At 36.2% G+C, this 16598-nt stretch overlaps 1 protein-coding gene and 1 long non-coding RNA gene across 7 annotated transcripts in view; one reads left to right on the top strand and one right to left on the bottom strand.

Annotated features, from left to right (window-relative positions):
- Window positions 1-16598, top strand: part of LOC105484331 (uncharacterized) — a 167535-nt gene that overhangs the window by 11687 nt on the left and 139250 nt on the right. The gene's annotated exons all lie outside the window — the stretch shown is intronic.
- LOC105484332 (angiomotin like 1) overlaps window positions 1-16598 on the bottom strand; it is a 172596-nt gene that overhangs the window by 150164 nt on the left and 5834 nt on the right. The window contains exon 1 of one of the 4 annotated variants that reach the window (XM_071075476.1): window positions 4226-4346. The exons of the other annotated variants lie outside the window; for them this stretch is intronic. The gene's annotated coding sequence lies outside the window, so the exon portion shown is untranslated. Of the gene's footprint in view, window positions 1-4225; window positions 4347-16598 lie in introns of those variants that run through there. 4 annotated transcript variants of the gene reach the window in all.

Here is a 16598-nt window from a genome sequence, read left to right as displayed (position 1 = left end):
TCATTGTATTAGAATTATGACTACTTTTTATCTTCTTTGTAATTTTCCACATTTTCAACAATGAACATGTATCGCTTTTGTAATCTCAAAAAGGTATGCAATAAATATTATTTTAAAAGAACACTTCAGAGCCAAGAGGGACCGTGGAGACCAATTTTCCTTTTCCTCTTGAAAACTATGATAGAAAAGCACAGTCACAGGGGCTCTTGGCTTTCGTAAAAAGATCATTCCCACTCCATCGGCCACCTCTGAGAAGGCCAGCCTGACGAATCCCTCTATATGCAAACTGTACCTGGTCTGATTACAACTCAGGGCCAAACTCTTGCCCATATGACAAAGAGATCTTGATAATGCTCTGCATGTGGCAGGTTCTCAAATGAAAGTGGTTGAATAATTGAACATGACTGATTCACCACATCTGTGAATGCAGCAAGTGGGACATCCACATAGCAGAAGTCCTGTCAGCCTAACTAGGAGAGGCACCAATCATCATTTGCTGTAGTCAGCCCAGCTGGCTTGATTTGGTCTCTAGAATGCTGTTCAGTGTTGCCCTGCGGGTTCCTGCACTGCCTGCCAGACTGCAGACATGGTAGATTGACTTGTTGTTTTTTGGCTATCTGCCTAGAGAAATATGATACTGATGGGAGATGCACCAAACAAATAACAATATCTAATAAAATACTAGGAAGTACCAAAGAATGTAGTGTACTTTTTTGGGTAGTACTTCTCTAGCGATTTTTGTTGAATCCAAGTACCCAAAAATTTTAGAAGGGAATTCTAGACCAGAGTGAATATGGCACAGTGCAATGGTGAGAATGTTGGACTTATCAATAAATCCAGATTTTAGCCCTGACTCTGCACTAACTGGATGACTCTGGGCAAACCAGTTACTTTCTCTGGGCTATTTTTCTCCTGCAAAGACCTGTTCAGGCTTTCCAGACTTGCAACCTATAATAGTATGCTTTTGTATACAAAGGCTACCTATCCACCCATGTCAGTGGATTGAGGAAGCTGCATTATTTATCCATTAGCCAACTGAGACATCAACACACAAGAGGTGGCTGATTGAGGCTAGAAATAGTCTGCCATTGAACAAGACATGTTCTCTGTGCAAAACTAAAAACATGTCTGGAGTAGAAATCCAATCTTGGGCCATAATCACACTGGTATCATCATTTAATCAACTGAACTAAATATCCAACATTTTATATCTTTGCTGATTATGAAATAATATTAACAATAATACTACATCCTTAAAAAGCAACACTTATTTACAACAGGTAATTCAAAATCACTTCATTAATCTTTGCAGTATCTTTGGGAAGTGAAATAGAGATTCCAAGAGCTTTGTTTGACAAAAATAGGCTTTAGTGATTAACCGAAGAGTGGTTTTCAAAGTAGATTCCCCATCCCTCTTGGCCCAGTGGCCTAGGTATCCTCTGGATTCCAGGAAACAGATTTGCAAGATGATGTGGATGTGTGAGGTTAGGCTGTCACATCCATGATTTTATTTTATTAATCTGAACTACATAGGCTCATGGCGAGTGTTTTATTAACTTCAACCTGCAACCCCTGCTGGTTTCTCTGATGCTTGAATTTCACACTTCAGCTTGGGAAAACCAAACACTAAATGTAAAATGAAATGGCATCAAACACAAGTATTTTGAGGAAGGCTTTGCTTCATCACACCTGTTACTGAAATTCCGTCACCTCCCTTGAGCCACAGGAGGCCCCAGAGTTGCCCAGGAGACTCTGGAGCCTAGAAAAGAGTTTTCAGGCCTCAGGCCATATAAAATAACTCACTGAAGAATTTCTATTGGGTATTTAACCTCCATCCAATTCAAAACTCTGCCATAGACAAAGTCCATGAAGAAGAAACTAAAATGTAATACATCCTTGAGAATTTAATGAAAAAGCATCATGCAACCATGGAAATAGGAAGTGAAGAAATACTTTCCGCTGAAGCAGCCAATGACAGCACAAATACTAATATGCCTGATAAGTTGGGGTGGGTGAGTGGGAAAGACTATCAAAAACTTACAGCTGTAATTCCATCTTTAAGAATCACTTTTTTAGAACTAAACTACCTGCATAGATGGACATTGGGGTCTATGGAATACTGGAATACTATGAATGCATAATTGGCACTTCATAAATATTGGTTGATTGAATGGATGAATAAATGCTCAGTGTAGGTGAGAACTCTACCCAGATGTTAGATCTCATAAAGCTCTCAAAGGAGATTTGTCTACACTGATAGAGTGGTGTAAGACAGACCAGCAGAATGGACCTTTGGATTTAAGAAGGTTTAACTCTCCTGTTAAAACCCATAGACCAGAACTCTCCTGAAACTGACACAGCCTCCTCTTTTATGGGTCTGCCTCTAGAGTCATCTACCCAGCTGCCCAAGCCAGAAACTTGGCCATCCTTGACTTGTTACATCTCATATCCAACTGATCACCATGCTTTGTCCTTTCTTTCAAATGTCTCACTAATCCATCTCCTTCTGTTTTCATTGCCTCAGCCTTTGTTGAACTGCCATCATCTCTCACTGAGCACTGTAACAACTTCAGTGAGTCCCTGGTCTTCATTTTCTCCAACCCATTCTCCACAATTTAGTTGTAGTAGTATTTTTAAAGCACACATCTGATCATGTCACTTCTGGATTAAAATACTCGAGTAATTCTTTGTTCCCAGGAGAAAGTCTGAACTATTTAACATGTTATATAATGCCCAACTATTACAAGGCATTTGCAGTCCCTGAATAAGCTCCCTTCTTCAGTCTTTTGTATATTCAGCCATTCCTAGAGCTCTAGCAAGACTGTTCTTTCTGCCCACCCTCTTCACCTTGCTAACTCCAACTTATCTTTCACATCTCATCTTAGACTTGTTTATGTGTTCCTCAGAGGCTCCCACAGGCTCTCTGTGCTTACCTCATTATAGCATTTTTCACACTGCATTGCAATTTTCTGTTTATATATATATATATAGTTTAGTTCATAGTTATGCACTTGAGAGCAAAGATCCTACCTTATTTTTATTTGACCCTAACATTTGCACAGTGTCCTCATAAGGTAGGCACTTAATATAGATTTGCTGAATGAATGAATATGTGAATGAAGAGTGCTGTTTGTCACAAGTGTATTTCAGCTTAACATGTCTTCGTGAAAAGTATTCTGTTTGCAACCTCACCCCAATGGGTGAGGTTCTCTGGAAGGTTCCAGCTTCTCTGGAAATTTCTCCATCTCAAAACCACACCCTATCTGCCTCTGCTTCCTGGCCCCTTTCTGGCCTCCTCATCTGGTCTAACTTGCCTAGATTCCCCCACCTCTTCTCACACTTTAGCTTACATAACTGCCCGTCCACCCAGCATGCCACTGGAGTCCCTGCCATTCACACTCCTGCCTCCTTCCCCAAGCTTGGGATGAATCCATATTCTTGGTTATCCATAGGAGACACCTGCCATCTAATGCAGCCAAGTCACACTGGGACTTCTAACCACCAGTTCTAGGGCCATTTCTGGCACTGGAGACTTGATCTAGAAATACAAATTCAGAAAAACCCTAGTCGTACATTGACTATGCCTTAACTGCCTCTATATGGCCCTATCTGTAGAGAAGGAATTAATTAACTAGAAGTGCCGTGTCTGGGGAATCAGGTAGCATATTCCAGCATTCAGATATTTAAGCAACCCCTGCTTCTAATGCATATGAACACTATTACAGCAAACAAGTGTACTTGCTGGTAACTTACACTACAAATCAGGATATATATAAATGTATATATACTGACATACAAAAATGAATTCATTCATTCATTTGATAAATACTAACTTGGTGTCTCCTAGGTACTAGTCACTGCACTAAACACATGGAATAGAAAAACAACAAATACTGTATCTTTCTTCAAGTAGTTTTCAAACTTGAGGAGGAGACACATATATGAACGTACCGTTACAGAACAACATACTAAGTACAAGCATAGACGCATGCACAGGGTAAACCAGGGATCTGCAAATAATGAAATCTGGAAGTTGGAATGGATCTTAGGGCCTTTAGTTCAACTCTTACCTTATGCATGACTTTCCAGTATATGCTTATTCAGCCAATACTTAAATACTACCAGTGATAAGGAGCTCACTCCCTCCCCAGGTAGCCCATTACATTTTTGAATGCCTCTGTGACACAATTCATTTTTAGAGTCTCAACAAAATAATAATATTCACCAGCAATCCTCAGTGCTGCTGAGCTGTTCCCGGAACTCCTGCCCTTTGTTCTGTCCTTCAAAGGCTGCTTGAAGGAAAGATGCTCTCCAGCCTTGCAGATCTAGACCTCCTTCTTCAGTGAGTCAGGAATCAGAAGAAATATTCCATCTTGGTTACAAGTAGAGGGTGTAAATCTTTCTGGTCACACCCAGAAGACAAACCAAACAACCCACTGAAGCACAAGAGGGAAGAGGTCACACAATGGGATCTTCTTTCTCTACCAGAAATACTTAAGATCTCCATTATCTAGGATCTAGGTCTAATTGATGTCAGCTACCCAAAAATCCCAATCATCAGTGGCCTGTGGACCACAGTAGAATGGAGGGAAGTCTCCTCTTGGGCTGCTCCAAGGGTTTGGTTCTGACAGGTTTCCATTTCTAAGCTTGAAAAGTTATTTTCCTTCTAGCTCCAGATAGTTACAAACATATCAGAATCTACATCTTCACTCTTAATATTCAAGTGATAAAATTCAGTGGCACCTACAATAATCTTACACTTGTTTGGAAGAGAAAAACATTCTAGGTATTCACTGTGAGAAAAAAAAAATACCTTTTAACGTGAATAAAAGTACATGAAATGCTAGAGGGATAGACTCCTCCTCTGTCTAAAATGGCTGATGTTTAGAGAGTGGAGATACTTATTCTAGGCTTCTTGTTTGTTTCCAAGAATTCTTACTGGCTTTGTAGAATTGGAGAGTTTGAGTTACTTGGAAAGCATTATTTCAGATTGGTTTATCCAACTGAGCAGACTATTTGTGAAGCTGCTTGGGAATTTATTGATGTTAATATTTTAAATATTCCAATAAATAATTTATGCTACTTCTCTCTAAGGAGATGTGGCAACAAGCATATTTTTAGGAAACTAATGAAGTTTCAAAATTATGAGGTCCTTTGCAGAACTCTCAGCGACTCCGGCTTTTCATCTCTGAAGTAGATCCATTGAGACTACACTCAGAAATCTCCTCTACCATGAAACCCTACCAGGCAGACTTATTTCTTTCTTCCTTTGTGCTTCTCACAGCTTTTTATATTCCATTAGGACAATGATTTTTCCATTGCAGGATAATACTCTCCCATTAGAAGGTGTCTCCTCGGGACAAAGTCACATCTTGTTCACCCTTCTGTTCCCACTGTTAGCACAGTGCATGGCCATACTCAGGCTCAGGTAATTCTTGTTGGATGAAGTAGACTGACATACCAACAGCTGAGAGACTCAAGTGAGTCTATGCCTGCAAACTCCTCACATAAAGCAGGGTTAAATTGGCAATCATAATGAAAGATTTGTCATTAACTTCTGCCAGTAGGCAGCACAATGCCCAAGGACACTGATAAGCAAAGAAAAAGGAAAATAAATATTTCAAAAGAACTGGGTTCTCATCTGGTTTGTGGCTTTTTAACATAATGACTTGGGACAAATCACCTTATCTCCCCAGAGCTTAGTTTTTCTTGGGTATGAAATAGAACTCATAAAGTTTATTCTTCCATCTTTGAGTTTTGTGAAAATCAGATGCCAACTGGAAAATCATCAAAGCAGTGCACAAATACATAGTACTGTTGTCATTTCAGTAAATTTACTTATAGAGCTCACTTGCTGTGCAGCACTGAATTCCAACTTGCTTGCTTAACTTAGGAAGTGATATAATATGTGAGAGGCAGTATATATGTAGTGTAAGAGCAAGGACTTTGGAGACAAATCTGGATTTAAATTTTGGATCTATGATCTGTGAGCAAGGTATATAACATCACCCATCCGAATTTTTTCCATCAGTAATAGGGTATCATAGCACATGCTTTGTAGGGCTATGGTAAAGATTAAGTGAGAAATGTCTGTGATGTACCTAGTACAGATCCTAGCCAGAAATAAAAACTCAGTAAATGACAATGGTAGTTATTTCTATTATTATCATTATTAACACTTGAAGTAGATACACTTCTGGAAGTGACATTGTCCCATTGGCAGACTGCATTCCATGGGGAACAGAATAACATGTGAGGAATCATTTATCTCAAAGGATAAGCTGCTGGCTAGAAGACACTTCTCTGAAAAAAAAGATGTGTAAAAAATGGGTGAGAGTGCAAACAAGAATCCATTGATATGTGCCAGTTCTAGAAAGGGAGGGGAAAAACTAGTCAGGAAAGAGCAACAGAGGTGTAGAGGCAGAGCAAGGTTCTGTAAGGACTTGCTGAGATGGAGCCATAAACAATACCACCTGGGTGTGGGAGGTTGGGAAACCCCAGGAGAGGATTAAGTGTTGCTATGAGAGAGAAGGAGCTAGGCTGAAGTCTGAGGCAAAGAGACAAAGAGCCAGAATAAGATAAACTGCCACAGCTCTCTGATTATAAGCCAAGAATAGGATATTGACATGGGCCCCACAGCAAAGGGCTGTTGTTAATATATAGATCTTTACAGCCATACCTGGCCAGGGGAAAGCATCACAGTTGCCATCCAATCCAGCACTGTCCATTAGAAAGAGAATATGAGCTGCATATATAATTTTAAATATTCTAATAGCCACATGTGTTAGTCAGCTCCAACTGCTATAACGAAATACCACCGTCTGGGTGGTTTCAATAACAATTATTTATTTCTCATAGTTCTGAAGCTGGGAAGTTCTAGATTAAGGTCCTGGTCAATTCTGCTCCCTGGCAAGGACTTTCTTCCTAGGTTGCTGATGACCACCTTCTCCCTGTGTTCTCACATAGTGGAAAGACAGACTCTCTGGACTCTCCCCGTTTTTATAAGGATACCAATTCCATCATGGGGGCCCACCCTGAAGACACATCTAAATTTATTCACCTCCCAAAGGCCCCACCTCCAAATACCATCTCCTCGAGGGTTAGGGCTTCAACATATGAATTTGTGATAGCACAAACATTCAATCCATAACACCACATTTTTTAAAAAAAGTAGTACAGGTGAAATTAATTTTAATAATATGTTTTATTTAATCCACTTTAGTCACAACACTATTTTAAAATGCAATCAGAATAAAACATTATTATTGAAAATGTTAGATGTTTTTCCATCCCAAGCTTTGAAATCGGTGAAATTGGTGTCTATTTTGATGTATGCCACTTATGCCACATGTCCACTTGGACTATCCACATTTCAAAAGCTCAATAGCTACACGTGGTACAGACCCCATCCCAAAGGAAAATGAATTTTATTCCCCTGACCTTCTAGGTTCTTAAGATCTTTTAAAAGCCTAGATTCTTACAGCCAGAAAAAGGCCTTTGGAGATGTTGTGTTCAGAGATCTCTACATATTCTCAACAGGTTTCCCTTTAGCATGTTTACTTTAATTTAAGCAGTTTCACACCTGTTTAAATCTACCCTCCAATTCAATATTCACTGAAGGCTGACCTAATGCTTGGCCTGAACAGGTTAATCATGGTTATGTTCCATCCACTCTCTCTTCTAAGGGAAACTACCTTAACCACATCCTCCTCCTTCAATCCTCAGGCACCCTATTTCTTCTTCTGCTCCCACCACTTCTTTAGCCCAGCTGACCGGGAATGGACACATGACTCCATCTGTGTAGTCACCTGGTGTGGAAAATCTCACTCAACCAGGGCAGACAATTGATGGGCCAATCAGATACCCTGTCAGGAATATAGAGGCAGAATCAGCAAATAAGGAGAAGAACCAGAAGACACACACACAAAAGAAAACAGAGAGGGAAGGAGACAGCTACAAATATTGGGTTTCCAGCCACTTCTCAGATTTCTTCAGGGAGGGGTTTTAGGCGAGGGAGGTATATGGCTTGGAATAGCTCCTCCTCAATCATTTTCCACATCAGGTTTCCAAAAGCCATTTCATTTTAACAGAGTGATTCTCCAGATGAAAGACGTTTGAAAGGCTCCCGTGAGAGATCTCAAAATAACAGTGATCCCTGGAGCTCTGGTAGAACCTTTCAGTACCAGCCACAGTCTGGGCTTCTGAGGTGCAGCTGTTTCGCTGTTTCTGGTTTTCCATGCGATCCCTGCACCTTTCATGGTCACGACTAGTTTACAAGAATCCTTTATTTGCTGAGGGAGCCTAAGTGAGTCTACCTTTTAATACGGTTACCTTCCACAGAAAGGGATATTTTCATACATATTTGAGCAAAGTTCTTTTCCACATCTCCCCTTGGACTTGTTCACTCTCAATCTCAAGGCAGGACTTGGGCTGACAGAGAAGTGGTGGATTACTTTTGATCACATCCCCAAGTAATTATATTCTGAAAATACCTCAGCACAGTGGCCTTCTGGGGACCCTTTTAAGTCTCACATCATCTAGAGCAGTGGTTCTCAGCTGAGGCTGAGCATTCAAACTGTCCGGGGAACTTCTAAAATATGCTGATGTCCCAGGCCCTCCCTCAGATTCTGAAATCAGAAACTCTGGGGCAGGTCCTTGGGTGCCCGTATTTCTTAAAAACTTCCCAAGTAATTCTAATGTGGGGCCACAGTTGAGAAATACTGTGTGATACATAGGATGTGCCCTCACATAGACTTGGGTTCCTATCACAGAAAACCAGATACTGTTTTTAATTATTAAAAAAAAAGCATACTTTTTTTTTTTAAAAGAATACATAGTGAGGAATTATCCAAAATAAGAAGTTTCACTCATCAGTAGTATTCCCAATGGTCCCACTCCCTAGAGGTAACTATTGCAGTTATGTGTCCTCCAAATATTATCTATGTTTTTTCAAATATTTAAATCTCTCTCTCTCTCTCTCTCTCTCTCTCTCTCTCTCTCTCTCTGTCACACACACGCACACACACACACATTTTCCCTCTGGCTTTTTGTCTTAGTAATATGTCTGGATTATTAGCCTAGAATTTCTTTTTGTATAAATTTATGGGGCACAGGTATAATTTTGTAACATGCATAGATTGTATAGTGGTGCAGTCAGGGCTTTTAGGATAGCCCTCACTCATATAATGTTCATTATACTTATTAAGCAATTTTTTATCATACACCCCGCACTCTAGCCTAGACATTTCTGAGAAAGAAAAATAGTTTCAGGGTTTGAGTACTTATTTTTCCCAAATAATAAAACAAAACACTGTATAAAACTAAAGTAATTAAAACAGTGTGATCTTGTTACTGGAATAAATAAATAATTTGTTAGCATAGACTAGGAAATCAAAAAAAAATCAATAGAATTGATGTAGTATGTGAAAATATTGGCATTTCAAATTAGTGTGGAAAGAAAGGATACATTGTTCAATAAATAGTATTAAGATAATTATTAGAACAATTTTCTATTCATTTTATTAAGTGGATTCCTATTTTATAGCATATAAAAATTAATTAAAGATGAATTAAAGTGTCATAATAAAACTAAGCATGTTAGAAGAAATAATTTTATAATTTTGGAGTGGGAAAATCTTACTAAATCATACATAAAATCTAGAAGTCACAAAATAACTTTAGACAGATTAGGCTACGTCAAATTTAAATTTTCTCTAAAAACAAAGACAGAATAAAGAAAAGTAAAATTAAAAATAAGGAAATGAAAGGTAAAATTTATAACATGTATACAAAAGATTAATATCCATATTTTAAAAGTTTTCTATGTATCAATAAGAAACTGACAATCAGCAGAAAGCTAGATAAGGCTATGAACTGATAATAAATAAACAAATATGAATCATAAAAGTATAAAAAGATATTCAATGCAACACTCAAAGAGTCAAGTTCAAACAATCTTGTTATCTTTTTTTTCACTTATCACATTGGCGAAATGTTTTAAAAGATTAATATAAGAAATGGTGACTATTTGAAGAAACAGATATTCTCATACTTTGATAGAAAAATATGCTAAAAACAGTTTTTAAATGGCAATTTGGCACATCCTCATATCCTCTAATATACAAATTCATATGTCATTTGATTTAGCAATTTCACTTCTAAGTATCTATCCTACAGAAAGCAATTACAAAATAAGTGCATACAAAGATATATGTAATATGACATTTTTTGTAATAAAAAAGAACACATTTTAATGACTGTCAATAAATGGTTAAAGTAAGGTATAGTTATATTATAAATCTCAGCCATTAAAACAAATAAAATGACTCTATAAGAACTGATATGAAAAGTCAGTAAATTGACATGTAAATTGTAAACAGCCAGGTGCAAAACAATTTACAAAGAGGATCCAAGTTTTGTCCAAGAAAGATACACATGCACACTTTTAATCACATAGAGAAAGACCTTGAAGGAATAGCAGACTTTTAATAGAGATACTTCTAGGGAAGTAAGTGAGATTTCAAGCTTGAGACTATGAAGCTTAGAAGGAAACTTTATTAACACCATATGTTTTACATATTTTTACAAGGCATATTTATTAAATCTGTAATTTTTTAAATAATTAAAAGAAGAAAATTTTCTCACTGTTTTAATTTGTGCTTTATAAATTCTGAGTTTATCTTTCTTTCATATGTTTATTGACCATCTTTATTTCTTTTCTTCTGAACAGCCTGTTCATGTACTTTGCCCATTTTTATTCAAATTATTTTTTTTATTGAATGTACTATTTAAAATTTTTAAAGTATATTTTGCTCCATTGCATAAATGTTGCAAATGATCTTTTTTCTATTTATCATTGTATTCTGATTTCATTTATACTACTTTCATCACATATGTTTTATTTATATTTTATGTAATTAAATATATCAGTCTTTTCTTTGTATAGCTTCTGAGTTTGGAGTCATGCTTAAAAAGTTCTTTTCTACTTCAAGATTATTAAATAATTTACCAATTTAAAAATTATTTTTATTGCTTAATATTTAATATATGTTGTTATTCATCTGGAATTTATTTGGAGACAGGAATCTAGCTTTAACTTTCCTTTCCAAATATCCTTTCCCTCAATACCACTGGGTTGAAACACCACATTGCCATTTTTGTTGGCTCTTTCTGGACTCTTTATTTTTTTCCCACTGATCTCTACAGTGTTGTACCAGTACTTTAATAATTACATTTTGTGACATGCTTTAATTATCTAGCTAGTATGACTAGACTTCCTCTCTCGTATTGCTTTTCCTGCCAGAAATTGTTTGTCTCTTCCCATTTTCAATTGTAAAAGTTTATTGAGAGATAAGATGTTACAGACTCACTTTTACCTTTCCTCTCCTCTAAATATAAGTAAATACTCTGGAAATAACTCAACAGATGATTGTAAAAGGACTCTGAAAGATGGAAAAAAGAAAGTTGACTCGCTAGGGACTTCAGGATGTGAGACACCATAGTGATTTCCCTGGGTTTTCTTTTTAGCTCCCATATATTCCATGCTGAGCACCAGGGAGGCTTACAACCCCAAACCACCAACAGGCATAGAATAGAAAAACAAACATGAAAAGCTTGTTGTCTCTGGCCAAAGGAAGGGAAAAGGTGAGCCCAGAAGAATCCTACCAGAGAAATAATCCTCTGGTCCTCGTGCTGAGCTGCGGCAGGACCAAGAGACTGATTTACCTGCTGCTGCAATAGTAGCACAGCAGACTGAACCACTCCCCATCCCACACATGCTGGCAAGCCCCACTGTCTTCAGTGTCAACATCAGCAAACCCCATCCAATACCAGAATGGTGGTGGGCTCCATCTGCATCACCATCAGTAGGGTACCTATCCTATACCCAAGACAACAGGTGGGCCAATCCATCCTCAGGGGAAGCATTAGCAAACCTGAACAGGACCTATCCCCTCCTTCTTACCCACCAAACAGCCCATGAGGCACTTGCAGTAATAAAGCAGGAGCCCAAATAGCAGCAGCAGAACAAGGTAGACTGTATTAGCATTGCAAGAACTCTGAAAACAAATTGTCATTGGAACTACAACTCACAAAAGTAGACCAGAACTTACATGCTAAGCCCCAAGAGGGTGACTGCTTACTAAAAATAAAAGATCTAAGTGGTATGAAGCATGTTCTAAAATAATACCCAAAATGTCCAGTGTATGAGTGGAAGTCATTCATCATACCAAGAACCAGGAAACATACAACTTTTATGAGAAATGACAATCAACTGATGCCAACTTTGAAGAGACTCAGATGCTGGAATTATCTGAAAAGGATTTTAAGCAATCATTATAAAAATGTTTCAACAAACAGTTACAGATTTTCTTGAAACACATGAGAAATACACAATTCCAACAAATAGAAGTCATAAAAAAGAACCGAATGCAGAAAATAGAATTTAAATAGACAATAATAACAAATAAAAAGTCACCAGATGAGTTTAGTAGTAGAGTGGTGATGGTAAGACAGAATCAGTGAACTTAAGGACAAATCAATAGAATTTACTTGTACAAAAAAGAAAAAATAGACCAAAAATTTAACAGAGCCTCAGAGGCTCTGTAAGATCAAAACAAAGATATTTGTATCATTAGCATCTCAGAGGTAGAAGAAAAAAACTGTGACTGAAAAAGTATTAAAAAAATATAATGGCTGAAAACTTTCAAATTTGGTGAAATGCATAAATGCACAGATTCAAGAAGCCAAGTGAGCCTAAATAAGATAAATCCAAGGAAATTCACACTAAGACACATTATAATTAAACTTCTGAAAACTAAAACAAAACAAAATCTTAAAAACAGCCAAAGAGAAATGATGCATTACCTATAGACAAACACCAATTTGAATGACAGAGGATTTCTGGTTTGAAACTATGAAGGCCAGAAGGACCTGCCACAATATATTTCAATTCTTAAAAGAAGAAAATCCAAAACCATGAATCCTGTATCTAGCAAAACTATCCTTCAGGAATGAAGAGGGAAATAAAGACATTATCAGGCAAAGGAAAACTAAGAGATATTTGTCACCAACAGACCTACCATTAAACAATGGCTAAAGGAAGCTCTTCAAACAGAAAGTGATAACAAAGGAAGGCTGGGGCTGGTTGCAGTGGGGTCACACCTATAATCCCAGCACTTTGGGAGGCCAAGGTAGGAGGATCGCTTGAGACCAGCCTAGACAATATAGCAAGACTCCAGTTCCACAAATAATAATAATAATAATAGCACTAGCTGGGAGTGGTGGCATCCATGGAATATTCATCATAATAGACTATATTCTGGGTCATAAAACAGCTATTAACAAATGTTAAGAAATTGAAATCAAATAGAGTATGTTTTCTAACCTTATGGAATAAAACTAGAAATCAGTAGCAAAACAAAAACAGAAAAACCTTTAGACACGTGGAAGTTAAACAACACTCTTTTAAATAAACCATAGGTAAATGAGAAAGTCTCAAAGGATATTTTTACAGACTAAATACAACTTAACAAAAATGAAGAAACAACATCAGAATTTGTAAGATGCAGCTAAAGTGGCAAGAGAAAAATTTATGGCACCAAAGGCTTACATTAGAAAAGAGAAATGATCGCAAGTCAGTAATTCAAGCTGCTAGCTCAAGAAACAACAAAAGGAAGAGCAAAATATACTGAAGTCAAGCAGAAGGAAAAAATTAAGATAATAGCAGAAATAAATGAATCTGAAATAGGAAAAGAAATAGAATTCATGAAATAAAAAGCTGATTATTAGTCGAAAATTTAATATAATTGATAACTCTCTAGTTAGACTGGTAAAGATCAAAAGAAAGAAGACATAAATTACCAATATCAAACAGGAGATATTGCCACAGATTTTACAGTCATTAAAAGAATAATATGAAATATATGAACAACTTTACACTCATAAATTCAACAATTTCAAAGAAATGGTCTAATTCCCAAAAATCACAATGAAAACTCAACCAAGATGAAATAGATAATCTGAACAGTTCTACAACTATTTAGAAAAATTGAATTTATAATTACAAATCTCTCCAAAAAGAAATTTCCAGGTCCAGATTATTTCACTGGAAAATTTTGCCAAGCATTTAAAGAATTAACACCAATGCCATACAATCTCTTTTTCAAAATGGAAAAGAAGGAATCACTTTCTAACTCATTTTATGAGGCCAGTACTACCTTGATATGAAACCAAAGACAGTACAAAAGAAGAAAAAATTGATATCAATAATTCTTATGAACTGTAATACAAAAATCCTTAACAAAATATCATTAAATTGAATCTATCAATATTTAAAAAAGAATAATAATCCATGACCAAATGAGATTTATTTCAGCTATATAAGGCTAGTTCAATATTTGAAAATCATTCAAAGCAATTCACCATATCAACAGACTAATGTAAAAAAATCACATCATCATACTGATGATTGAACAAAAAGCATATAACAAAAGCAAACACTCATTCAAGATAAAAACTCTCAGCAAAGCAGGAATAAAGGAAAGATTTCTTAACATCATACTTAATGGTGAAAGACTGAATGCTTTTCCTTTGAGATTGGAAAGGATTTCTGTTCTTATCTCTTTTACTTAACATAGTACTGAGAGGTGTAGCCAGTGCAATAAGGCAAGAAAAAGAAAGATCATACAGAATAGAAAGGGAAAAATAAAATGCCTATTTGCAGATTATATGATGGTCTGTGTAGAAAATCCCAAGGAATTTACAAGAAGAAAAAGAAGAAGAAGGAGAAGGGGCAGGGGCAGGGACAGGGGAAGAAAGAGAAGGAGAAAGAGAAGGAGAAGGAAGAAAAAGAAGAAGAAGAGGAAGAAGAGGAAGAAGAAGAAGAAGAAGGAGAAGAGGAGGAGGAGGAGGAGAAGAAGAAACAACCTAGAACTAATGAGTTCAACACAGGATTTAATATTAACATAAAAATTAATTGCATTTATCTATATTAAGAATGTATATGTGGAAACTGAAGTATAATAATGCAATACCATTTTCAATTGCTCCAGAGAAAGTTAAGTACTTAGTATAAATTCAACAAAATACCTACAGAATCTGTATATTGAAAATTATAAAATGTTCCTAAAAAAAAAAAAAAAAAACAAAAACAAGACCCGTATAAGTGCAGAAATTTCCCATGTTAAAGGATTGGAAGACTCAACCTAATAAAAATGTCACTTCTCCCCAAATTAAACTACATGTCTAAGAGGATTCCTATCAAAATCCTAGCAAGGTTCTGTAGATAGAGACAAACTCATTCTAAAGTTTATGTTGAAAGTGAAAGTCCCAAGGATCTCTAAAACTTTTGACAAATAACCCTGAAGTGGGAGGAATAACTCTACTTAGTGTATTGCTTATTATAAAGCTCCCACGCAACTTACTATAAAACAGTAGTCAAATACTCAAGAGAGTGTGGTATTGTCAGAGAAATAGGCATATCAATGGAAGAGAATGGAGAACCCAGAGATAATGTCACACAAATATGCCCAGTTGATTTCTTGACAAAGCTGAAAAACCAATCCAAAGAAAGAAGGGGAGCCTTTTAAACAACTGGTGCTTGAGAAATCGGACATACAGAGACAAAAAAAAAAATTAAATTTGACTTAAACTTGACGTATTACATACAAATTAATTCAAAATAGATTAAATACCTAAACATGAAGTATAAAACTATAAATCTTTTAGGAAAAAATATAAAATATTTGTGAACTGGGGCTAGATAAAAAGTTCTTTCGCTTTGCACTAAAAGCACAATCCATTAAAGGAAAAATTGATAAATTGGACTTTCTGAAAATTAAATACTCTTGTTCTGTGAAAGACCCTTTCAAGAAGATAGAATAAAAAATTACAGGGTGGGAGAGAATATTTGCTAAACATACATCTAATAAAGGACTTATATCTAGAATATATAAAGAACTCACAACACTCAACAGTGAAAAACAACAACAAAACAAAACAATCCAATTAGATAATAGTGGGGTTATTTGTGTTTTGGCTTGTTTGTTTAAGTTCCTTAGAGATTCTGGATATTAGACCTTTGTCAGATGCATAATTTGAAAATATTTTCTCCCAATCTATAAGTTGTCTGTCTACTATGTTGCTAGTTTCTTTTGTTGTGCAGAAGCTCTTTAGTTTAATTAGGTCCAACTTGTCAATTTTTCTTTTTGTTACAATTGCTTTTGGGGACTTAGCTAAAAATTCTTTGCCAAGACTGATTTTCTAGGTTTTCTTCTAGGACTTTTATAGTTTGAGGTCTTATATTTAAATCTTTAATTCATCTTGAGTGAATTTTTGTATATGGTAAAAGGCAGGGGTACAGTTTCACTCTTCTGCATATAGCTAGCCAGCTATCCCATTTATTGGGGCAAAAGGCATAAATAGACATTTGACTGAAGATGAAATACAGATGACAACATGAAAAGATGGTCAGCATCATTGCCCATTAGGCAAACACAAATTAAAACCACAATGAGGTATCACTATCCATCTATCAGAATGACTAAAATAAAAAATAGTGATAACACCAAATTCTGGCAAAAATGCAGAAACTCTATTAT

Source organism: Macaca nemestrina, chromosome 12, assembly GCF_043159975.1.
Source record: "Macaca nemestrina isolate mMacNem1 chromosome 12, mMacNem.hap1, whole genome shotgun sequence".
Taxonomy (NCBI): Eukaryota; Metazoa; Chordata; class Mammalia; order Primates; family Cercopithecidae; genus Macaca; species Macaca nemestrina.
Note: the sequence above shows the minus strand (reverse complement) of the source record. Positions and strands in the feature narration are given on the sequence as shown.